Source organism: Anolis carolinensis, unplaced genomic scaffold, assembly GCF_035594765.1.
Source record: "Anolis carolinensis isolate JA03-04 unplaced genomic scaffold, rAnoCar3.1.pri scaffold_14, whole genome shotgun sequence".
Lineage (NCBI taxonomy): Eukaryota > Metazoa > Chordata > Lepidosauria > Squamata > Dactyloidae > Anolis > Anolis carolinensis.
The window spans coordinates 16,424,606-16,451,573 of NW_026943825.1; the positions used below are offsets into that span (position 1 = coordinate 16,424,606).

At 41.9% G+C, this 26,968-nt stretch overlaps 1 protein-coding gene across 14 annotated transcripts in view; it reads left to right on the plus strand.

Moving 5' to 3' along the window:
• Positions 1–26,968, plus strand: part of tpm3 (tropomyosin 3) — a 74,743-nt gene that overhangs the window by 16,222 nt on the left and 31,553 nt on the right. The window lies entirely within an intron of this gene.

A 26,968-nucleotide genomic window follows, 5' to 3' on the forward strand; every position in this document is an offset into this window, starting at 1 on the left:
AGGAGGAAGGAAGGAAGAGAGAAAGTGATGGTGAGAGAGGCAGGGAGAGGAGAAAAGAAGGCAGAAAGGAGGGAAGGGAGAGAGGAAGGAAAGAAAGGGAGGAAGGAAGAAGGGAGGGAAGTCAGGAGGAAAAGAAGAAGGGAAGGAGGGAGAAAGGATGAGGGAGGGAAGGAGGAAGGAAGGAAGAGAGAAAGTGATGGTGAGAAAGGAAGGGAGAGGAGAAAAGAAGGCAGGAAGGAGGGAAGGAAAGGAAGGGAGGAAGAGAGTGGAAGACGGAAGGAAAACGGAGAGAGAAGAAGAAGGGAGGAAAGGCAGGAGGAAAAGAAGGGAAGGAGAGAGAGAGGAAATAAAGAAGGAAGGGGAAAGGAGGGGGAGAGAGGGGAAGAGAAGGGGGGAAGGAGGGAGCGAGGAAGAGGAGGAGGAAGGGAGGAACAGAAGAAGGCAGGGAGAAAGAGAAGAGGGAAGGAAGAGAAGTTCCCTCCAAAATCCCTTTCCTCTCTTCAACAGTCCTCTGCAACTTCTCCCAGAAGCCCATGCGCCTCCCCAAGAGTCCAATGTGTCTCTCTCTGTATTCTTTCCACTCTCTTCATTCTCTTCTCCCTTTCTTCTCGCTAGAAAGCCCTGTGTTCTCACAAGATCCCAGAATCCGATCCCAGATTATTTGCTTATCCCAGATTATCTGGCAGTAGAGACTTGCATCATCCAGTTCAAAGCAGGGATCAGATCCTGGGATATAAAGGCAATATAGGCCCCTTCTGCACTGCCGTATAAAATCCAGATTGTCTGCCTTGGTCTGGATTATATGGCAGTGTAGCCTCAGGGCTCTTCCAACACAGCCATTTAACCCAGAACATCCAGGCAGGTAATCCATAATATCTGCTTTGAACTGGAATATCTGAGTCCACACTGCAATATAATGCAATTCAATGTGGATTTTATACAGCGCCATGTGGAAGGGGCCTCAGATAAAGCAGTTAAAAGCAGATACAGTAAAGTCTCACTTATCCAACATAAACGGGCCAGCAGAATGTTGGATAAGCGAATATCCAACATTGGATAATAAGGAGGGATTAAGGAAAAGCGTATTAAACATCAAATTAGGTTATGATTTTACAAATTAAGCACCAAAACATCATGTCATACAACAAATTTGACAGAAAAAGTAGTTCAATACGCAGTAATGCTATGTAGTAATTACTGTATTTACGAATTTAGCACCAAAATATCACGATGTATTGAAAACATTGACTACAAAAATGCGTTGGATAATCCAGAACGTTGGATAAGTGAGACTCTACTGTAATAAGATATGAGAGGACAGTACAATAATGTATCTTGTTTTAAGTGCCTATTGATCTTTTATCTTGTTTGCTTAAAATGTTTTATATGTTTGACTATTGTTTGGTTTTGTATTTTATTCTTAACACATTGGAAGCCACTACACCCCACTGTGGGAGATGTAGCGGCATATAAATAAAGATTATAGTAATATTATTATTATCTGCTTTGATAATCTGAATTATCAAAGAAATTACTGCAGCTTCTCCCAGAATCCTCTGTTCCTCCCCAAAAGTTATTTGCAGGGAAAGCAGATTGTAAAGAAATGTAAGAATGTAAAATAAACTATTATAATTACGATAATAAATCACAGCTTTGAGACTTGAGCTGAAAAGGGATTGAAAGGAGGGGATTATTATTATTTCTGTAGCAGTTGCTGCTTGGGTACCCCTTGCAGTTTTGGCTCTCCTCCTGGAATCCTTTGCAGTTGGTCAAAGTGGCTGCTTAATGCCTGAAGCAGAAGGGAGTCTCCCCTGGAATCAAATCTTCAAGGAGGCAAGAGACTTCTTTGCAGCCTCAACCCATTCAAGAGTAGTTTTATCTCAAAATGGAGATCACATTCTTCCTCATGATGCTGGGCCTGAGTTATAGCCCAGGAAAAGTAATTTGCTTTGCTTTGTTTCTGACTTTGTGTACACCTTAAATTGCGGAGTTTCTATTTGGTGCTTTACTGCTCTGTAACACCTTTTTGGGTTTGTGATATAAACATATTGCTTCAGCTTCAGAATCACAAGATGGCTTTTGAAGATATAGTTTCAACACCTAGATCTTTATTCAGGCATCTTTGAACTATGGGTGTTTGGGCTTTCAATTCCTAGCATTCATAATAATAACAATAACAACTTTAGTCTCCTGTTTTTAACACTGTGTCCTGCTTGTTGATTTTAATGATTGTTTTTATTGATGTTGATGTTTTTTTACTGGGATAATTGTTTTATTGCCTGCTACTGTTATTTGTTTGTTTTATCGGGCCAGACCCCATGTAAGCCGCCCCGAGTCCCTTCGGGAAGATGGGGCTGGGTATAAAAATAAAGTTATTATTATTATATTATTACTAGCTGTGCCCGGCCACACGTTGCTGTGGCAAAGTGGTGGTGGTATTGGTTAAAAGTTGTTGTGGAATTTTTATTTGACATTATTTGTATTTTTTAATTAATTTTATTGTAACTTATCTTTTTTATTTATTATATTTTATTATTTTGTTGTATTATTTTTAGTTATTTTGTTATAGCATTTTATTGTATTAATTTTTTAGTGTTTTTAATTATTTTAGTGTGTTTATTATTTGTATTGTATTATTTGTATTTATTTTATTTTTTATTCTTTTATTAACACTGGGCTGAGTGGGTTGCTAGGAGACCAAGTGGGCGGAGCTTAGCCTTCTAAACTGGCAGCAATTGGATAAAAACAATTATTGCTCTCCCTCTAAGTAGGACTTTATTTTTCTTTTCTTTTTGTTGTATCAACCTAGAGGCATGGATGATGGGTTGTGTTGTCAAATTTCGAGGTTGGGGGGCCTGTAGTTTTGTTGTTTTGTCCGCTGCCCTGATGCCATCACTCTTTTATATATATAGATTTATTTTTATATCCCACCTCCATCTTCCTGAAGGGTCTCGGGGCAGCAAGCCTGGACAATTACAATAGAACAAGATAAAATACATACATAACATACACCAACCAAATATAGTAAAATAGCAAAATAGTGGGGTGGCATAGTAAAACATAACTTAAAAACATAGCAAGAATTGAACAAGAACAAACTGGGCCAAAGTGTGGAGAATGCATATTGCAACTCAATGGGTGAGGAAGATGGGTAAAGTGCCATTGAACAAGCTGGCAATGGGGGCTTCTGGGAGTTGGAGACCCAAACAGGTTGAGGAGGCCTTTCTTTCTTTCATGGAGTCAAGAGCAGGGCCAGGAACAGAGGTGCCTTGCCACCTGGTGCGACCTGCTTGCCACCTTCGGAAACAGGATGCTGGGCTCAATAAAAGCTGGATGCTTTCCAACTCTCTTAACATTCATAGTGTAACGCCACCCATCCCATTTTGTTTCAGGAAAGGGTCAAAGGGCAGAGGCGTTCCCACCTCCACGCCTTTGCTGTGCAAGCAAAGTGGCAGCTTCTTAAACATGCGGCTGAAGAGGAAGTAGTTGCTATGCTGGAACAATGCATTTCGATTGCAGGCCTGGAATAGTTGAGAGTCCTGTGGGGTTCCTTGGGAACTCTGCTTGGCTGCATGGGTAGAGAGATGGGCCAGGGTCAGTGTTGCATAGTATATAAATATGAATATATGACCTACTGACAGACCCCACCTGGACATGGAAAGCACCTTAAATGTATATTCTTAATTTTATTGTAATTTTAAATCTTGATAGACTTTTAAATTGGATGAAAACTGTTTTTTGATGTGTATGTTTATATTGTAAGCCGCCCTGATGGGTGAGAAGGGCGGGGTAGAAGTGATGTAATAAATAACAAATATATGTGGATGTGAGGAAATGGTTCAACTTAAAAGGCAGTGCGTGGTGCTTGCAAGCCTGTGGTTCAGTTCCTTGTGTTTCCATCAAAAAGGGTGGGAAATACCTTTTTGTGATCCAAGTTTTTATTTTGCCTGATGGAGATCTGGTTAGAGCCGGAAGTTAGAGATGGGTTGCTGTGGGTTTTACGGGCGGTGTGGCCATGTTCCAGAAGCATTCTCTCCTGACGTTTCACCCACATCTATGTCATACATCCTCAGAGGTTGTGAGGTCTGTTGGAAACTAGGAAAGTGGGGTTTATATATGTTCAGGGTGGGAGAAAGAACTCTTGTCTGTTGAAGGCAAGTGTGAATGTTGCCATTGGCCACCTTGATTAGTACTGAATAGCCTTGCAGCTTCAAACGTCTGGCTGCTTCCGGCCTGAGGGAATCCTTTGTTGGAAGGTGTACTTTCAGACAAGAGTTGGAGCCTCCAGTGGCCTAGGGGATAAAAACCTTGTGACTTGAAGGTTCGGTTGCTGACCTGAAAGCTGCCAGGTTCAAATCCCACCCAGGGAGAGCGTGGATGAGCTCCCTCTATCAGCTCCAGCTCCATGCGGGGACATGAGAAAAGCCTCCTCCACAAGGATGGTAAAACATCAAAACATCCGGGCGTCCCCTGGGCAATGTCCTTGCAGACGGCCAATTCTCTCACTCCAGAAGCAACTCCGGTTGCTCCTGATACGGAAAAAAAAAGACAAGAGTTCTTTCTCCCACCCTGGAGATAACTAAACCCCACTTGCCTCGTGATTCTGGCCATGAAGGCCTTCGACAAGACATTGAAGTTAGAGATGTTGCAGCTTTTATCAGAATTCCTTCCTTATCCTGGGACTTTGCACATGTAAAACCAGCTGCTCTTGAGAAGAAGTGGGAGCAGCATTTGTTTGGGAACAGAGACTTAAAGGATAGTCAAAACCAGGATAAGTGCATGATGCTGCTGTGTTCGCGTTTGGTTGAGGAGCTGAAGTAGAGGTTGCTAATGACAGTCTCCTCTTGGCATAAGGGAGAAAGAACGAAAGTGAATCCTTTCGTCCTTGTCCCTTTGTGTCGCTTAGAGAGCATGGCGGCCTGGCCTGCAATTGTTCGTTTTAAAACAAGGCGTTTCCCGGAAAGCCAGCTCTGAATGGGATCTGAAAGCCTGTTCAGGAAATGAAGTGGCGGTTGAGACTGGAAGCAAAGGGGCTCGGAGGCAGAGCACATTTTCCGCCAGAGGAGGTTGTGTCATGGGAGAAACTCAACTCAACTCCCCCTCGGACTTGGTTAGAGCCATTGTGGGCCTCCCGCTTCCTGTGTAATTTGGCCCTTTGGAGAGTCCCTGTGGAGGATCTAAATGGCCGGTTTGGTCAGGTTTTGTGGGCGGCTGGATGAGGAATTGAATGCTGCGCTAGGCATAGCTTTGGTTTATCCAGCGGGGCTCTTAGATCTAGGGCAAAAGGCAGCCCTCCAAGACTGTTTTGGTAGCCCTTGCCTCCTCCATAGAGGCCTTTTGGTGGTCCCCCGAAAGAGAGAATTGACTCTGTGGGGAGAATCCACCCCTTCAATAGGTAACAGGAATGTTTCTGTGTGTTGTCGAAGGCTTTCATAGCCAGAATCATTTATTTATTTACAGTACAGTAGAGTCACTTATCCAACACTCGCTTATCCAACGTTCTGGATTATCCAACGCATTTTTGTAGTCAATGTTTTCAATACATTGTGATATTTTGGTGCTAAATTCATAAATACAGTAATTACTACATAGCATTACTGCGTATTGAACTACTTTTTCTGCCAAATTTGTTGTCTAACGTGTTTTGGTGCTTCATTTGTAAAATCATAACCTAATTTGATATTTAATAGGCTTTTCCTTAATGCCTCATAATAATGATAATAATAACTTTATTTTTATACCCCGCCTCATCTCCCCGAAGGGACTCGGGGCGGCTTACATGGGGCCTAGCCCAATAAAACAATCAAATATCAATGATACAACAATAAAACAATTATACCAATAAAACCTCAATTATCAGTAAAACAATCGATAAAATCGGCATGAAGCATACAATATTAAAACAGGAGACTAAATCATAAAACCCAGTACAGAATGTGCCGGAATGGGAAAGGTATTATCCAACATATTCGCTTATCCAACATTCTGCTGGCCTGTTTATGTTGGATAAGTGAGAGACTACTGTATTTATATTCCACCCTTCTCACCCCGAAGGGGACTCAGGGCGAATCACATTACACATATAAGGCAAACATTCAATGCCTTAACATAGAACGAAGACAAATGTGGGGCTCTGAGCTGGCCTCAAACTCATGACTTCTTGGTCAGAGTGATTTGTTACAGCTGGCTGCTCAACAGCCTGCGCCACAGCCCGGGCCCTGGGTTGCTGTGAATTTTCCGGGCTATATGGCCATGTTCCAGAAACATTCTCTCCTGACGTTCCACCCATATCTATGGCAGGCATCCTCAGAAGTTGTTGGGGTTTGTTTGAAGGTTAAAAGGTAAAGGTTTCCCCAGTTTTAAGTCCAGTCGTGTCTGACTCTGTGGGTTGGTGCTCATCTCTATTTCCAAGCCGAAGAGCCGGTGTTGTGGCCGGCATGACTGGAGTTCTGTTACCTTCCTGCCAATAGGAGTGGTACCTATTGATCTACTCACATTTGCATGTTTTTGAACTGCTAGGTTGGCAGAAGCTGGGGCTAACAGCGGGCGCACACTCCGCTCACCAAATTCGAACCTGCGACCTTTCGGTCCACAAGTTCAGCAGCTCAGTGAGGTTTATATATCTGTGTAAGGTCCAGGGTGAGAGAAATAATTTTTGTCTGTTGGAGGCAAGTGTGAATGTTTCAATTAATCACCTTGATTAGCACAGGAAAGCCTTGCAGCTTCAAAGTCTGGCTGATTCCTGCCTGGGGGAATCCTTTGTTGGAAGATGAATATTTTTACACACCTGTTTTCCAAAGCCAGAAGTTCTCCTCTCTTCCAGTTCTCACCACCTCCACATTTTGGGGACCGTGTTGTTGTGTGTTTTCTGGACTGTATGGCCATGTTCCAGAAGTATTATCTCCTGATGTTTCGCCCACATCTATGGCAGGCATCCTCGAGGTTGTGAGGTACCTCGATTCAATTCCGATTGTCTATAGCAATGAGGAGCCCCGGTGGCGAAGTGTGTTAAAGCACTGAGCTGCTGAACTTGCAGACTGAAAGGTCCCAGGTTCAAATCCTGGGAGCGGAGTGAGCACCCAATGTTAGCTCCAGCTTCTGCCAACCTAGCAGTTCGAAAACATGCCAATGTGAGTAGATCAATAGGAAGGTAACAGCGCTCCATGCAGTCATGCTGGCCACATGACCATGGAGGTGTCTACGGACAACGCCGGCTCTTCGGCTTAGAAATGGAGATGAGCACAAACCCCCAGAGTCAGACATGACTGGACTTAATGTCAGGGGAAACCTTTACCTTTAACCTATAGCAATGTATCTCAAACTGTGCTCCTCCAGGTGTGTTTTGGACTTCAGCTCCCAGAGATCCCAGCCAGTTTACCAGCTGATCGGGATTATGGGAACTGAAGTCCAGAACATCTGGAGGAGCACAGTTTGAGAAACTCTGGCCTACAGTCTTGGCCATCCTGCCTGGGAAAAGGGTGGGTTGGGATTGCATCCTTGTCGTAGGTCCGGCCCTGCCTTGGCACATGGGGCTGTTCCCGTGGGCCCCCATTGTGTGGTTACTCCCATAGCCAGTGTAGCTGGATTGAGCATGTGACAACAACCACACCTATTCCTAGGCATACATATCCAGCTCTTGTTTCCATGTAATGTGCTTTTAATCTGCTCTTGTGGATGGTTAGCAATGCAAGAATTGCCAGGGGGAATTGAATTCCTGAAGGTTTTGCCTTCCACCCCAGAGACCCCCAGGCGCTTGACTTGTTGGTGCCGGTGCCGGAGCACAGAGCCCCTTCTGTTCCTGCTTGTGTTCCCATTGGAGGAGAAGGGTGGATTCTCCCTCTTCCTCTTGCCACTTTAACAAACGGAGGGTGGCAAGAAACTCTCCATTGGCTAACAAATGCACATAATTCAGCTCCTCTTCTCCCCGCCCCCAAGTTTCCAAGGCTGGGAAGGGAAGGGCTTTCAGACTTGCTGGGAAAATAACTTGTCAGCAGGCCTTTCTCGCCAAGAGCGAGGAAGATTTATAGCTGGCTCTCCTTCATCTGAGCAAGGGAGACAGCGAGTCTGGAGAGGGAGGCAATCTGTCCGTCTCCTCTCCCAGGGGCCCCCCTCCCAGGCTCAGGAGGAGCAGTCCAGCAAGAAGCAACCTGGCCACTTTTACCCAAGAAGGGTGATGGCAAAGGCTTGGGGGGAGTGGGGCTGTGGAGGCATGACTTGCCCAGAAAGGGTGGGTGCGGTATCTCGGGTCTATATGGACTTCTCCAGAAGGCCATCCCCTGGGGGGTTCCCCCATTTGCATTTCTGCAAGTCTCTTTAATGAATATTATTTATTTATTTTTTATTTACAGTATTTATATTCCACCCTTCTCACCGAAGGGGACTCAGGGCGGATCACATTACACATACAGTAGAGTCTCACTTATCCAACATTCTGGATTATCCAACGCATTTTTGTAGTCAAAGTTTTCAATACATCGTGATATTTTGGTGCTAAATTCGTAAATACAGTAATTACTACATAGCATTACTGCGTATTGAACTACTTTTTCTGTCAAATTTCATAGAATCATAGAATAGTAGAGTTGGAAGAGACCTCATGGGCCATCCAGTCCAACCCCCCACTAAGAAGCAGGAAATCACATTCAAACATTATATAACATGATGTTTTGGTGCTTAATTTGTAAAATCATAACCTAATTTGATGTTTAATAGACTTTTCCTTGATCCCTCCTTATTATCCAACATATTCGCTTATCCAATGTTCTGCCGGCCCATTTATGTTGGATAAGTGAGACTCTACTGTATAAGGCAAACATTCAATGCCTTGACATAGAACAAAGACAAACGCAGGCTCGAGCTGGCCTCGAACTCATGACCTCTTGGTCAGAGTGATTGGTCTCAGCTGGCTGCAGCCGGCTGCTCACCAGCTTGCGCCACAGCCCAGGCCTGTATTTATTATATTTATTATATTAATATATTTATTATATTAGTTCCTGACAGTAGAAAAAATAGGTTGGAATGTAGAGTGCCAATGCTATGCGCTGCCCACTATTGGAATGCACCCCCTGCCTTTTTTGGAAACTGAATTTGGCTCTCGGGATGAAAGATTTCTTATGCTTGGCTTCTAGAGCACTCCAGCCCAGTGCTGGATGGGGGCAAACTCCCACTTGTTGCAGCTAAGCCCAGCCAGGCATGGCAAAGGGCGCAGCGTCCTGTATCTGTGTGACTCTGGGTGGGGTGGAAACCGCAGCTTTCCTCCCATTAACAAATGGGTTGGTAATCTTTAGGTGGTTCCTTTTGATGGTTTCCAAAGAAGTTTGCTGCATCCGTTTCTGAAACAGCAAAGATTTTTTCTAGTGCCTCTAAAACTGGCATATTCTAGCCTGCACTGTGGCACACAAACTGTACTGCTCCAGCTAGACCTTTTAATAGATCCTGATCACAATAAGTGTTTTAAAATTGGGTCGGTGAGAGTTTTCCGTGCTATCTGGCCATGTTCCCAAAGCATTCTCTCCTGACGTTTCGCCCACATCTATAGCAGGCTACCTCAGAAGTTGTGAGGTTTGTTGGAAACTAGGCAAGTGGGGTTTATATATCTGTGGAAAGTCCAAGGTGGAAGCAGCCAGGCTTTGAAGCTGCAAGGCTTTTCAGTGCTAACCAAACTGGAAAATTGCCACATTCACACTTGCTGTTTTTAAAACGTACCCCGTCTTGAGCCACAAAAAGAGGCAGGTAATAAATTATTACTTCTACTATTACAGTAGAGTCTCACTTATCCAACACTCGCTTATCCAACGTTCTGGATTATCCAACGCATTTTTGTAGTCAATGTTTTCAATTTTGATATTTTGGTGCTAAATTTGTAAATACAGTAATTACTACATAGCATTACTGTGTATTGAACTACTTTTTCTGTCAAATTTGTTGTATAACATGATGTTTTGGTGCTTAATTTGTAAAATCAAAACCTATTTTGATGTTTAATAGACTTTTCCTTAATCTCTCCTTATTATCCAACATACTCGCTTATCCAACTTTCTGCCGGCCCCTTATGTTGGATAAGCAAGACTCTACTGTATTACTATTGCTAATATTAATTTAATAATAATAATGTTTTACTGGGTTGCTGTGAGTTTTCTAGGCTGTATGGCCATGTTCCAGAAGCATTCTCTCCTGATGTTTCACCCACATCTATGGCAGAGATCCTCAGAGGTTGCGAGATCTGTTGGAAAACTAGGCAAGTGGGGTTTACATATCTGTGGAATAATGTCCAGGGTGGTAGAAAGAATTCTTATCTGCTTGACGCAAGTGTGAGTGTTGCAATTGGCCACTTGATTAGTATTGAATAGCCTTGCAGCTTCAAAACCTAGCTGCTTCAGGAGATAATGCTTCTGGAGCATGGCCATATAGCCCGGAAAACTCACAGCAGCCTAGTGATTCCGTCCACGAAAGCCTTCGATAACATATGTATTAAAATTACTGTGTATTTTTTGAGGATGTAACAATAACACAATGACTTTGTGGGTAGTTGGGAGTAATAGCATCTTTGTCACTACTGTTTGCTGCATTTCAATTTTGTTCTGAACTCAAATGTCAGAATCCCAAACCCATATACTGTGTATAAAGTCAGCCCTCTGTATTCATGGATTCTGTATGGACAGATTCAGCTATCCACAGCTTGAACCCCCCCACCCAAAAAAAAAATGTTGTGGCAATGGAAAATCCCAGGTGTGGTCCTCACCATCTCCAGTTGCTTGCATTCTTATCTCAGAATCTGTAGAGCTTGGGAAAGGCCTCGGTGGTCAGGACGGATGGAAGTTTGCTAACAGAAAACAGATGCATATATTTCAACAAAGATCCCTTGTTCCCGAGTGAATAGCGGGGGTTTCCCCAGTTCTCCAGAAAAGGGCAAAACTGATTTCTAATATCAGGACTTGCCCTGTTATTTACTAGATCAATGAGGGGCAACCTTTTGCGCTTGGTGTGTCAAAATTCACCAAAAAAAACCTAGCATGACTTGGGTGGTGTGTCACTTTGAGAGAGAAAAACATAATTTCGCAATATGTATAACAAAAATGTATAATTGTAATATATAACTGTATTTAATAAATCAAAAACTATTTACTACCATTATTTCCATGTACAACAATCTATGGTACCTCTTGCAGTTTCCACACTGATTTCTCTCTATTCTAGTTTCAATGTAGTCATGAATAATATAATAATAATAGAATGGTAATAATATATACTACAATAATAATAGAATAATAATAGAATGATATAATATATATATATATCTATCTTCTATATATATAAAAGAGTGATGGCATCACGGCGACCCACAAAACAACAAAACTTCAGGCCCCCCAACCTCAAAATTTGACAACACAACCCATCATCCACGGCTCTAGGTTGATACAACAAAAAGAAAAGAAAAATAAAGTCCTAATTAGAGAGAGAGGAATAATTGCTTTTATCCAATTGCAGCCAGTTAGAAGGCTAAGCTCCTCCAACTTGGTCTCCGAGCAACCCAATAAAAAACAATAAAAAACACTAAAATATAATTAAAAACACTAAAAATTAATACAATAAAATACTATAATAACAGAAAATAACTGTCAAATAAAAATTACACAACAATTTTTAACCAATACCACCACCACTTTGCCACAGCAATGCGTGGCCGGGCACAGCTAGTGTGTGTGTGTTTGTGTGTGTGTGTGTGTGTATATATGTAAATAAATGTAATGTGCATAATTCCCATGGAGTAAACAACAAAACCATTGGACCAAATCACACCAGATTTGGCTACAAAAAGCATAGTCATCCAATCAATCTGCATGTGGCAGCGTGTCAGCAAAAATGGCTAGGCGTGTCAGTGCTGACACGCGTGTCATAGGTTGGCCATCACTGTACTAGAGCGATTTAGCTCCCTCCAGGTTTGTGTCCCACCCAGTGCAGCTTTTCATAATGGGTGTTTATGGTTTTCCTATCTAAGGATAGTAACCTTGGAAGTTGTGGATTTCTCTGAAACTGGAGTCCAAAAGCCATGTCCCTCTTGATGTTCTGGGCTACAGTTTCTGCACTCATGTAAATGTTGGAGACTTTCCAAGTCCAAAACACCTGGAGGACCCAACGATTTTGCACCCAGCTCTAAGCAGAGGCATGTTTATTTGGATTTGGAGGCAGGGGTGCTATAGTACATTGCACAAAACAGATTGGGGTGAGTGCTGCTTGGAAGTGGGTGGCTTGCTGGCTGGCTTTCCCTTCGGCTCCCGGATCACCCACGTTGCTGTTGCTTGGAGCCTGCTTCTGCCGCTCAGATGGAGCTGAGCAACTGGGAAGCATCTGGTCACCAATGTGTTTGGAACCTGGAAAAGCTGCTTCGGCACAGGGAGAGATCATTCCCACAATTCCCCGTCCCTTGGAGCCCTTCTGGCTGGGATGTTTCGGCCCCCGAAATACCTTTTCAGGGCTTTGGTACTACCCCTTCTGTCCTGTGTCTGGCCATTGCCTGCACTGACTTGCATTTGCATTGTGTTTTGCAATCCCAGCCTGAAGGACCCCGAGGCCTCTTTCTGCTGTGTATCTGGACTTTACTATCTGCCTGATCTGGAGCCTGGGTCTGGCATCTGTCACCCAGGGGAAGGCAGCTGTTTCAGTGCTTTAAAAACTTGCACTTGGGCCACCTGAGCTAAGAACCACGAGCTTAGTTAGAGCTTGAGTCAGGTCTTGCTAGCCAACTAACCACAGAACACCTCTATCGGCCTCCCTCCCGGCGTATGAGGCTTCATTCCCACACCCTTTTAAGTACACGTTTAGTCCGGAGGACTCGTAGCCGGTTTCATTGACCCGAAAAAGGTGTGTCAGTGTGTGAGACCTGCTCTTGATAGAGCAAAGTGTAAGTTTGAGCTCTTGCCATAGTAACATGACTGCTATGAACTCTGGTTGGGACTCTGGGAGATTTCTGTCTTTTCAAACATGCTTCATACAAATATATAGAGAAAACCTCAATGTGCAACTATTCTTGACCACGATGGCTGCAGATAACTTCCAGTGTTGGAGATTATTATTATTGTTGTATTTATTTATACCCCGCTTTAACTCTTCCAGTTAAAGGTGCAGAGGAAATATGTGGTCTGGGTGATGGGTGATGTAGTTGCTATTATTATTATTATTATTATTATTATTATTATATTTAGTTATACCCCGCTTTATCTCCCCCAGTTAAAGATGCAGAGGAAATTTGTGGTCTGGGTGATGGGTGGTGTAATTATTATTATTAATATTTTATTGTATGACACAGCAAACAAGATAGACATGCTGGATTTCGTATCACAAAATCACAAGTCGAACACTTCCTAAGTGTCTAGGACTGTGTGATGTATTTTCGGATGATGCGTGCAGATCCCAGTAGGGTGGCCTTTTGCAGTTGGATTATTATTATTATTATTATTATTATTATTATTATTATTATATTTATTTGTACCCCACTTTAATTCTCCCTGTTAAAGATTCAGAGGAAATATGTGGTCTGGGCGATGGGTGGTGTAGTTATTATTATTAGTATTATTATTATATTTATTTATACCCCGCTTTATCTCCCCCAGTTAAAGATGCAGAGGAAATATGTGGTCTGGGTGATGGGTGGTGTAGTAATTATTATTATATATTTATACCCCGTTTTATCTCCCCTGAAGAAGACTTAAAGCGGCTTGACATAAAAGCATCAGCATAACAATTTAAAAATATACAAATATACAAACAGGATTAAATCTAACCAGTATTTTTAAAATTCCCAATTAAAAAAACACATTCAAAGTTAAAACCCACAGCACCCCCTTAATTGAGATGTTGGGTGGAAAAGGGAGATTTTGATTGTAAACCCCTCCTTGGGCACAAACGTTGCTTTGCATTGCAAGTATTTCCTGGGTCTAGCCTGCTTCCAAGGTTTGTCTTCATAGGATAGGCTTGGTCCCTGTGTGTGCACAAAAACGAAACCTAATGTGTCCTCAGAGCCTAGGGAATATATGTTTTTGAACTTTACCCAGCAGAGCTTTCCTGCTTTTCAGATTGTAGTCCAGGAGGAGAACCAAGGAGACCAATCCTGCCATACTGAGCACAATGGGAAGAATGTTTTTTCCAAGGAGAAAAGACAGAAGCAAGGCAAACTTTTCCTGGTGACACAGGGCCCCCTGGTACAGAGGCAGCCGGGCAAACTGGGAAAAGGGGGTGGGTGGGGTGGAAGCAGTGTGTGCACATCTGTGTGCGCTTAAGAGCAGCCATGACCTCAGCGCCAAGCTATGCAGAGCGCCAAAAGAGAAGCTCCTCCTCATTGTCGGGATGGGTTTGGGGTTGGGGATGCGGTTTGAGAGTCAGCAAGGCTTCCCTAGAAAATTCCCTCCAAGGAACAGGAAGGAGGGGAGGGGAGGAGGGCAAGCAAAGGAGGCTTTGCAGTGAGATTCCTTTTTGAATAAAACATGCCTAAGGCCAGGCTTGGGAAATGCCCTCCCCCTCCCCCAAGCTACTTCTCCCAACAGGAAATGATGGGAGTTGGTCACCTTTATCTATACTGTATATATAAAAGGGTAATGAAATTTCGGCCTAGAACAAAACAACAAAACGAAACACCCCACAACCTCGAAAATTGACAGCACAACCCTTCATCCACGCCTCTATGATCATACAACAAAAAGAAAAGAAAAATAAAGTCCTAATTAGAGGGAGAGGAATAATTGTTTTTATCCAATTGCAGCCAGTTAGAAGGCTAAGCTCCACCCACTTGGTCTCCTAGTAACCCACGCAGCCCAGGGAACAGGCACAGTTAGGCCTCACTTAGGCGTCTTCCATACTGCCTATAAAATACAGATTATCTGATTTGGACTGGATTATATGGCAGTGTAGACTCAAGGCCCTTCCACACAGCTATATAACCCTTTACCCTTTACCTTAACTACCACCAATTCCTCAATACTTTATTTCCCATACTACCATACTTCACCACAGCAACGCGTGGCCGGGCACAGCTAGTATGTATATGAATATGTATATGCATAAAAGGGTTTTTCACCTTTTCCCCAAAGTCGGGAAGTTAAAAATTTGTGTATTTATTTACTATATACCCCGCTGGGTTGCTGTGAGTTTTCCGGGCTGTCTGGCCATGTTCAAGAAGCATTCAAGAAGTCGTTTTAGACTCCTTGATTCGCCCCTTAATGATAGGCTCAGTTAGAGACCATTTTAGTCCAAGCATTGATAGCACCCGAAACTCTCCAATTAGGTCCCCTTCTGCTCAAGATAATGTCAAACGTCCCCTCCTTTGTTGTCAGCCACTGCTCAATCCACTTCTGATCTCTACCCTTGATATTATTCAGGACTCCTCCCTACCTAATGTGACCTTAAATGATTCTAATGCACTTTATCTATTTACGAATTTGTTACTCATAATGTGCACCTTGCTTATCCACTATTGCAACCTCATTGTTTTTAATATGATGTTTTAATTCTGTGTTGTTTTTTTGCCTATTGTGTATATTTTATTATTGGTTCTTGTTGTTGTCCTTTGATGTTTCATATTTTATCATCGCTTGTATTTTGATTTTGCTGTGAGCCACCCCGAGTCCCCTTCGGGGGAGATGGAGGCGGGATATAAATAAACTTATTATTTTATTATGACACAGCAAACAAGATAGATATGCTGGATTTCATATCACAAAACCACAAGTCGAACACTTCCCAAATGTCTAGGACTGTGTGATGTATTTTCGGATGATGCGCACAGATCCCAGCAGGGTGGCCTTTTGCAGTTGGCAGATCGTGATTTTGTCAATGTCTATTGTTTCCAAATGCCGGCTGAGATCTTTTGGCACGGCACCCAATGGCGCCGATCACCACCGGGACCATCTGCACTGGTTTCTGCCAGAGTCTTTGAAGTTCAATCTTGAGGTCCGGATAGCGGCTGAGTTTTTCCTGTTGTTTTTCATCAGTGCGACTGTCACCTGGGATGGTGACATCAATGATCCAAACCTTTTTCTTTTCCACAACTGTGATGTCTGGTGTGTTGTGTTCCAGAACTTTGTCAGTCTGGATTCGGAAGTCCCACAGTACCTTTATTTATTATTATTATTATTATTATTATTATTCTCTCCTGATGTTTTGCCCACATCTATGGCAGGCATCCTCAAAGGTTGTGACATCTGTTGGAAACTGGGGTTTATATATCTGTGGAAAGTCCAGGGTGGGAGACAGAACTCTTTTCTGTACTTTCCACAGAGACTTAAACCCCACTTGCTTCGTTTCCAATAGACCTCACAACCCCAGAGGATGCCTGCCATAGATGTGGGTGAAACATCAGGAGAGAATGCTTCTGGAACATGGCCATACAGCCCAGAAAACACACACCAACCCATCCAAACTGTGTTTCTGAAGTTGGTTGGTCTTGTGTTGAAGCCATCACGGCCCAGGCAGGTTCCAGTGGGGGAATGTGGGCCTTCAGATGTGCCAGACCTGTGGCATTTCGGGCTTTGCAGGCATCATCGCCTGCGGAGCTGCAGTCCATTTGCTTCTCTCATTTGTTTTGTTTGAAAGGTATTTGATGTTTTGCACTGTTCCCTCCTTGGATTACTTATTAACATGTAGGTGTGTGAAGAACAAATACTCTTAGGAAGGACAAGAGAAGAATGGCATGCAGTTTGGGAAAGGAAATCTAGGGAAAGGCAACTTTTAGGAACCATAACTCACTAACCCAACAGAGTTTGGATGGGTTTGAAATATGTTGTCCCCTCATTGCAGTTAAAAAAAAAAAGCAACTTCTCACAGGTAGACATGAAACCCCTGTAACTCATGACATAATAATAATAACAACAATAATAACAACTTGTATTCTTGTATCCTGCCACCATCTCCCCGGAGGGACTTGGGGCGGCTCCCATGGGGACAAGCTCAGCGGTAACATTGGTTAAAGACTTCATTCTGTGCAAGGATTATTATGGAGAAACTTTTTGCAATTTTGGTCACTGCCCTGTTATTTATTTATTTATTTATTTTTAATTAAGTATATTTTTATTGAAGTTTTACCTTATAAGATAGAGTAAATTAACATCAAAAGAGTGAGAACATTTGCTTGTATAGAAAGTAGGAAAACTGTGATTTAAAAAGGATCAAAAAGGGAGAAAGAGAAAAAAAAACCAAGCTAAAGTGTCCATATTTATATATATACTAGCTGTGCCCGGCCACGCGTTGCTGTGGTGTTGTCTGGTGGTGTTGGTGAGAAATTGTTGAGGTAGTGGTGGTATTGAATGTCTGTTGTATGGTTGTCTTTATGTTTAGTATGCACACTGAAGTGGATTATATAGCAGTGTGGAGTCAAGATAATCCAGTTCAAAGCAGATAATATAAGATTCTAAATGGGTTATATAGCTGTGTGGAAGGGCCTTGAGTCTACACTGCCATATAATCCAGTGAAAATCTGATAATCTGTGGAAGAGGCCTAAGTGAGGCCTAACTGCCTGTTCCCTGGGCGGAGTAGGTTTCTAAGAGACTAAGTGGGTGGATCTTAGCCTTCAAACTGGCAGCAATTGGATAAAAACTATTATTCCTCTCCCTGTAATTAGGACTTTATTTTTCTTTTCTTTTTGTTGTATCAACCTAGAGCCGTGAATGATGGGTTGTGTTGTCAAATTTCGAGGTTGGGGGGCCTGTAGTTTTGTTGTTTTGTCCGCTGCCCTGATGCCATCACTCTTTTATATATATAGATATATATATACATACACACACACACACACACACATATATATATATACACACACATACACACATGCATATACATATACACACATACATATACATACACACTGCCCTGTTATTTTTAATAATCTGCTTTCCCTTAATGGCATTAGAGAGAAGCTGGGTATACATAACCCAACCCAGCTTGATATCTCCAAACGGGAAGTGCCAGATGGAACGTAAAGCGAAGCAGCTGTTCTGATACCGGCCTCTCGGAAGACCAGATGGCACAATCCAAAGAGGGAAACATTTCCTACGAAGGTTCAGGCTGCGAAATGTGGGTGGCCAGGTAGATAAGCCAGGAGTCCTGTGTGGAAACTCAGTGCAGTTTCAAAGTTCTGCAGCTAAAAGCCAGCTTTGGCAGGGCACTTATTTTCAAATACTTCGACTTGACTGTAATAACCTGTGACATCTTTCTGGCAAAAATAAGGGGAGAGTAGACAAGAACCAACTCATCTGGTTTCAGAACTTCCCTCCTAGTTTGCCTGGAGGTGTTATTACTCCATTGACTAATGCTCACCTTTTTGGGCTAAATCACCTTGCCAAAATTGGAATTTACGTCATACAGCCATTTCAGTACTGAGCCAAAGCCAAGGGGAAGCTGCTTCGGGAGCTCCTCTTTGAGGGTCATCATCTCTAATATAATGCCCACTGCTCAATGCTATGCCATCCTGGGATTTGTAGTTCGGTGAGGCTTCAGCATCCTTTGGCAGAAAAAACTCAAGACTATAAAACTTATAGCCCTGTGACTCTATAGCATTGAACCAAGACAATTATTTATTTATTATTAGCGGCTTACAAGTTATAAGTACATACAATATATTATATTACTAGCTGTGCCCGGCCACGCGTTCCTGTGGCAAAGTATGTTGATATGGGAAATAAAGTACAGTAGAGTCTCCCTTATCCAACATAAACGGGCCGGCAGAACGTTGGATAAGTGAATACGTTGGATAATAAGGAGGGATTAAGGAGAAGCCTATTAAACATCAAATTAGGTTATGATTTTACAATTTAAGCACCAAAACATCATATTACACAACAAATTTAACAGAAAAAGTAGTTCAATACGCAGTAATGCTATGTAGTAATTACTGTATTTACGAATTTAGCACCAAAATATCACGATGTTTTGAAAACTGACTACAAAAATGCGTTGGATAATCCAGAACGTTGGATAAGTGAGACTCTACTGTATTGAGGAATTGGTGGTAGTTAAGGTAAAGGGTAAAGGTTTTCTCCTGATGTTAAGTCCTAGTTCTGTCCGACTGCACACTGAAGTGGATTATATGGCAGTGTGGAGTCAAGATAATCCAGTTCAAAGCAGATAATACAAGATTATAATTGGGTTATATAGCTGTGTGGAAGGGCCTTGAGTCTACACTGCCATATAATCCAGTTCAAATCTGATAATCTGTATTTTATACGCAGTGTGGAAGAGGCCTAAGTGAGGCCTAACTCTGCCTGTCTCCTAGGCTGCGTGAGTTGCTAGGAGACCAAGTGGGCGGAGCTTAGCCTTTTAACTGGCAGCAATTGGATAAAAACAATTATTCCTCTCCCTCTAATTAGGATTTTATTTTTATTTTATTTTTGTTGTATGAACGTAGAGGCATGGATGAGGAGTTGTGCTGCCAAGTTTAGTGTTTCTGGGATGTGTAGTTTTGTTGTTTTGTCCTAGGCCGAAATTTCATTACCCTTTTATATATATAGATTAGCATAGCACAATATAAGCATTATATATTACTATACAACTATATTGCAATATTATTAGTAATATTACATGTAATATATGCAATTATAATAGTGCATTATTATTGTATTGTATTACATTATATTATCACTATTATATATAAATACAATATATTATTAGTATAGCATAATATGAGTACAGTAGAGTCTCACTTATCCAACATTCACTTAGCAAGAAGTGTGCTAAGACTGCCGAAGCCTCCCTCTCCCAGCCCTGTGGCTTCAGGGGTCTCTCTTGGTTTCCCTCCTCCTTGCCTAAATTGTAATTTTTTTTCCTTTTTGGAGCTGCTAATAGCTGCCGAGGTTGGTATTTAACAGAGGTATTGTGTTTTAATTGTGCATTTCAGCTGTGTTGGACTCTGGACTCTGCCTGGAGTGCCACACAGAGGCATGTGATTCTCGCCTGAAAGGCTGCCGGGAGAGAGGTTGGCTCAGCAGCCTTCTCTTTGGGTTGTTGTGTGTTTTCCAGGCTGCCTGGTCACGTTTCAGAAGCATTCTCTCCTGACGTTTCGCCCACATCTGTGGAAGGTCCAGGGTTGGGGAAAGAACTCTTGTCCGTTGGAGGCCAGTGTGAGTGTTGTAATTAATCACCTTGATTAGCATTAAATGTCCTTCCAAGCTTCCTGTCCTGTCCTGGGGGAATCCTTTGTTCAGAGTCATTAGCTGCCCCTGATTGATTTGTGTCTGGAATTCCTCTGTTTTCAGAGAGTTGTTGCTTATTTGCTGCCCTGATTCTAAAGTTGTTTTAATACTGAGAGCCAGATTGTGTTCATTTTCACTGTCTCCTCCTCACAACCTCAGAGGATGCTTGCCATAGATGTCAGGAGAGAATACTTTTGGAACATGTCCATACACAACAACCCTGTGGTTCTGGCCATGAAAGCCTTCGACAACACATTATTATTATTATTATTATTATTATTATTATTATTATTATTATTATTTTATTGTATGACACAGCAAACAAGATAGATATGTTGGATTTCATATCACAAAATCACAAGTTGAACACTTCCCAAGTGTCTAGGAATGTGTGATGTATTTTCGGATGATGCGCGCAGATCCCAGTCGGGTGGCCTTTTGCAGTTGGCAGATCGTAATTTTGTCAATGTCTATAGTTTCCAAATGCCGGCTGAGATCTTTCGGCACGGCACCCAATGCGCCGATCACCACCGGGACCACCTGCACTGGTTTCTGCCAGAGTCTTTGAAGTTCAGTCTTGAGGTCCTGATAGCGGCTGAGTTTTTCCTGTTGTTTTTCGTCAATGCGACTGTCACCTGGGATGGCGACATCAATGATCCAAACCTTTTTCTTTTCCAAAACTGTGATGTCTGGTGTGTTGTGTTCCAGAACTTTGTCAGTCTGAAGTCCCACAGTATCTTTGCGTGCTCATTTTCCAATACTTTTGCAGGTTTGTGATCCCACCAGTTCTTTGCTGCTGGGAGGTGGTACTTGAGGCATACGTTCCAATGGATCATTTGGGCCACATGGTTGTGCCTCTGTTTGTAGTCTGTCTGTGTGATTTTCTTACAGCAGCTGAGGATATGATCCATGGTTTTGTCAGCTTCCTTGCACAGTCTGCATTTTGGGTCATCAGCTGATTTTTCGATCTTGGCCTTAATTGCCTTTGTTCTGATGGCTTATTATTATTATTATTAATTGCCTTTGTTCTGATGTCTTGCTCCTGGGCTGCAAGGATCAGGCCTTCTGTCTCCTTCTTCAGGGTCCCATTCGTGAGCCAGAGCCAGGTCTTCTCCTTATCAGCTTTTCCTTCAATTTTGTCAAGGAACTTTCCATGCAATGTTTTGTTGTGCCAGCTGTCAGCTCTAGTTTGTAGTGCAGTTTTCTTGTACTTATTATTATTATTATTATTATTATTATTATGTTTGTGCTGAGACGGTTTTATTGGGAGAGAAGGAACCCTGGTTGGACGTACTGGGTCCTTCCCTTCCTGGTCTTTGAGTTTGGCCTCTGGGCCACTTTGGGACGGCTTCCCAGTCCGGTTTGGCTGCAGGAAAAGAGAGGTTGTTCTTTCCTTCAGCCTCAGAGTCCCTTTTGTCTCCCTCCCGTCAGGATCTCTGGGGACATCGTAGGGAATGTGTTACTGGTACAGGCTGAATGGCTGAGAATACAGGAAGCGGCATCCCCATTCATGGCGGCGGGAGTGGGAACGCCTCAGCTGGAAATTCCCAGGCTTCTTGGATGCAGGCAGGCAGTATCGCTTGCTGCTGCTGCCTGCTTTGTCGGGCTTCTCCTGCATAGAATACCCTATTGACTTGAATCTAACACTCACCTTTAAGGCTTAAATCACCTTGCCGAAATTAGAATGCGCATTAGATTGACATGATATGATCTTCTTAGCTCTGAGCCGAAGCACAAGGGGAAGCTGCTTCAAGAGCTCCTCTTTGAGGGATCTTTTATCTCTCATTTAATGGCCACGGCTCAATGCTATGGAATCCTGGGATTTCTAGTTTGGTAAGGTATCTGCATTCTTTGTCAGAGAAAGCTCAAGGCCTTGTAAAACTCGTTTCCTCTCACCCCTGAAGGGACACTATGTCTGCAGAAAGATATAGAAACATTGTTGTTGTTTTTTTGTTTTTTATACAAATTTTTATTTTTAAAACACAAAAAATACATACCATAGACATACAAAACATTTCCAATTCCCACCACCAACACGAGGATTGCTTTTTTTTTTTACATATTCATTTCTTTGTGAGACAATCTTTATACAGTAGAGTCTCACTTATCCAACGTAAACGGGCCGGCAGAACGTTGGATAAGCGAATATGTTGGATAATAAGGAGAGATTAAGGAGAAGCCTATTAAACATCAAATTAGGTTATGATTTTAGAAATTAAGCACCAAAACATTATGTTATACAACAAATTTGACAGAAAAAGTAGCTCAATAGGCAGTAATGCTACGTAGTAATGACTGTATTTACAAATTTAGCACCAAAATATCACTATGTATTGAAAACATTGACTACAAAAATGCGTTGGATAATCGAGAACATTGGATAAGTGAGACTCAACTGTATCTTTCTCCATTTTCATCCTATATACTATATAACATTTGTGTCTTATTTCTTATGGCTTGATCTCCAGATTGATTCATGATATCGTTCTTTACACTTGTCCATCTTTCTTCCATTTCTCTTGTTCTATTTTCATTCGTTTTTACAACATTTAGTTTCACATTCATAATTTCAAATTCCATTTGCTCCACCATATATTGGTACCATTTACTTACTGACCATTTTGATCTATTTTTCCACCCTAATACTATTACTGCTTGTACACATTCAATTATTGCTTCTTTTATTTCCCGTTCCCTCTCTTTTCCCTAGAAACCTTGGGGCCGGGCTGTGGCGCAGGCTGTTGAGCAACCAGCTGCAGCCAGCTGCAACAAATCACTCTGAGCAAGAGGTCATGAGTTCGAGGCCAGCTCGGAGCCCCGTGTTTGTCTTGTCTTTGTTCTATGTTAAGGCATTGAATGTTTGCCTTATATGTGTAATGTGATCCACCCTGAGTCCCCTTCGGTGAGAAGGGCAGAATATGAATACTGTAAATAAATAAATAATACTCTGTGTTGTTGAAGGTTTTCATGGCCGGAATCACCGGGTTGCTGTGAGTTTTCCAGACTGTGACCATGCTCCAGAAGCATTCGCTCCTGATGTTTCGCCCACATCTATGGCAGGCATCCTCAGAGGATGGAAACAAGGCAAGTGTGGGTTATATATCTATATATTCCACAGATATATCAACCCTGCTTGCCTAGATTCCAACAAACCTCACAACCTCGGAGGATGCCTGCCATAGATGTGGGTCAGCTTTTCCTTCCTTGCATCCTTGCAGATGTATTTGTGGTGATGGTCTCCTTATGTGGGTGTGTGGAAATTGTACGGAAAGCCCCTCCCTGGCCCCATAAACGTGACACTGCTTCTCTTGCTTTCCCCAGAGCCTGCTTGAAGGCCCCTTTCCCTGGGGAAGCAGAGCAGAAGCAATGTGGCGCCTGGGCTCAACAGTGGCCCTTTCATTCCCCTCTGCCCTCCTCCTGTCTGGCTCTAGACGGCCCTCCATCCGTCTTCTTGGCTGAATGGCTGGGAGGGCAATCTGCATTGTCGATCTGGCAGGCCGGGCTCATGGGCATTGCCATCTGATGCAGCTGGAGGGTGGCTCTGTTCTCCAAAGCCTGATGGGCATTGTTATCCAATGCACCTAGAAGAGGCCGATTCAAGGCATTGGCATCCAGCGTTGTTTCAATGGCTGAAACCAGGCATGGGCAAACTTTGGCCCTCCTGGTGTTTTGGACTCAAACTCCCACAATGCCTAACAACTGGACAGGCCATCTTCCAGCTGCATTGGGTGACAATGGGCTGGATGCAGTAGAGAGCCAGGATTGAATCCCTTCTTGGTTTGGGAGAAGCCATGCAAACACAATGGAGGGGAAGGCAGAGTAATAATAATAATAATATTGTAGTATTCTATAGTAATATAAAATGTAATAATACTAAATAGTTACATAATATATGTCAATATATAATAATACAGTAGAGTCTCACTTATCCAACACTCACTTATCCAACGTTCTGGATTATCCAACACATTTTTGTAGTCAATGTTTTCAATATACAGTAGAGTCTCACTTATCCAACATAAACGGGCCGGCAGAATGTTGGATAAGCGAATAGGTTGGATAATAAAGAGGCATTAAGGAAAAGCCTATTAAACATCAAATTAGGTTATGCTTTTATAAATTAAGCACCAAAACATCATGTTAGACAACAAATTTGGCAGAAAAAGTAGTTCAATACGCAGTAATGCTATGTAGTAATTACTGTATTTACGAATTTAGCACCAAAATACCATGATATATTGAAAACATTGACTACAAAAATGCGTTGGATAATCCAGAACGTTGGATAAGCGAGTGTTGGATAAGTGAGACTCTACTGTATCATGATATTTTGGTGCTAAATTCGTAAATACAGTAATTACTACATAGTATTGCTGTGTATTGAACTACAGTAGAGTCTCACTTACCCAAGCTAAACGGGCTGGCAGAAGCTTGGATAAGCGAATAACTTGGATGATAAGGAGGGATTAAGGAAAAGTCTATTAAACATCAAATTAGGTTATGATTTTACAAATTAAGCACCAAAACTTCATGTTATACAACAAATTTGACAGAAAAAGTAGTTCAATACGAAATAATGTTATGTTGTAATTACTGTATTTAAGAATTTAGCACCAAAATATCACGATATATTGAAAACATTGACTACAAAAATGGCTTGGATTATCCAGAGGCTTGGATTAGTGAGACTACTGTACTTTTTCTGTCAAATTTGTTGTATAACATGATGTTTTGGTGCTTAATTTGTCAAAATCATAACCTAATTTGATGTTTAATCGGCTTTTTCCTAATCTCTCCTTATTATCCAACATATTCGCTTATCCAACGTTCTGCTGGCCCGTTTATGTTGGATAAGTGGGACTCTACTGTATAACATGATAATATAATGATAATAATAGTTTTTTTTCATGTCAGGAGCGACTGGAGTTGGCCGTCTGCAAGGATGTTGCCCAGAGGAATTGGCCGTCTGCAAGGATGTTGCCCAGAGGAAGCCCAGATGTTTTGATGTATTTACCATCCTTGTGGGAGGCTTCTCTCATGTCCCCGCATGGAGCTGGAGCTGATAGAGGGAGCTCATCCGCGCTCTCCCCGGTGGGATTTTCAGACTTTCTGAAAAGCACTCCCTTGCTGAAAAACAGTGTAAAACCAACAAGTAGAACGGGAGCGGAAAGTGCAACTGGGTTAATTTTGCCTGTTGCATAAATACCTCCTCCCTAGTTTTTCCAGGAGCTCCAAGAATGCGGGCGGTGGCTCTTTGCAACCTTTTCAAGGAAGCGGGAACCTCAGCGAAAAGGGTTTCCTTGTCGCCTCGCATGCTTCAGTTGCTTGGGCGTCTCATCAAAATGCATGGCTCCTGGGAAAGTCAGCAGAGGAAAGTAATTGCCGGGTTGGAATGACAAGGCGGATTGGCTTGGTCTCCCTTTGCGTCTGCAGGAAGCCTTCCACAATGAGAAGCCTTGCGCCGCTTCCTCCCCGAAAAGCCCCTTCTCTGCTTTCTATAGGCATCTCAATACTGCTGGAAAAGCACCTTTGAGTTGCCCTTCTCTACCCACAAGTTGTGGATGCTTCAATTCAATCAACTACAGCTTGAAAATATTCATAAAAATACAACTATGATGTATATCCATATCTTGCTCCTGTTTCAGAAATCCCCTATAATAATAATAATGTTACAAAAGTAACAGCGCAAATACATTAACAATACACACAGTTTAAAACACAAGAAGATGATAAAACAAGTTAAAACAAAGATTTAAACAACAGTAATAATATCAATAGTAATAATATCAAACAACCACCAATGCAATTCAGTCAACTTCAAAGGTGGGGGGACTATAGCAGCAATATAAGATAAAATCATTAGATTAAAATATCCCAGTGAAAGGAACCTAATAACATTCAGAATAGAATTATAATTATAATGAGGCTTCCCATTTTCTGTTTATTTCCAAATTAATTTTTTTTATTCTTATTTTTTTCCTTGCCCCTACTTTTCCTTTTTCATCACTAACTTATCTTCCTTTGTACCTATATCTTTTCTTGCCATACCCTTTTTATTCTATTTCCCCTTCCCATCACAATTGCAATTATGTTTTTGTAAATCTTGTTGAAAATGAATAAAAATTACTTATTAAAAAAACAATAATGAAAAATAAAACTAGTAACAATAATAACTAGTAACAAAAGTCTTGGGAATCAGATACTTTTAAAAAAATACAAATACAGTAAATCATTTTCATAATTGTGCATGTTTTTTGTCTATTGTTGTGTTTTATATTGTTTTTATTCGGGCTTGGCCCCCATGTAAGTCGCCCTGAGTCCCCTTTGGGGAGATAAGAGGCGGGGAATAAAAATAAAATTATTATTATTATTATTATTATTATTATTATTACCATACATTTCGTCATTGCAGTATATTGATGTGCAGAATCTGCAGAATTACTGTGTCATGAAAGGTCTCAAAAGTCTGTCACCAGCTTCTTTTTTTGTTGCTCCCCTCCAATATCTATCCTCTAGACTGTACCACTATCTTATGTCCCTGTTCCCCGTGGTTTTTATTCTTATTTCTTTCTCACCCCGAGTTTTAACTTAGTGTTCATGAGGCCCGCCCTGGTTTTTATTGCTTTTCTGATTTTGCGTTGTAATGTATATTATTATCTATTGTATTGTTTAATTGTGTTATGATGTGTTGTTTTTATATTTTGTTATATTGTATTGTTCTGGGCATGGCCCCATGTAAGCCGCCCGTTGGGGAGGTGGTGGCGGGGTATAAATAAAGTTTTTTTTTTTTTATTAT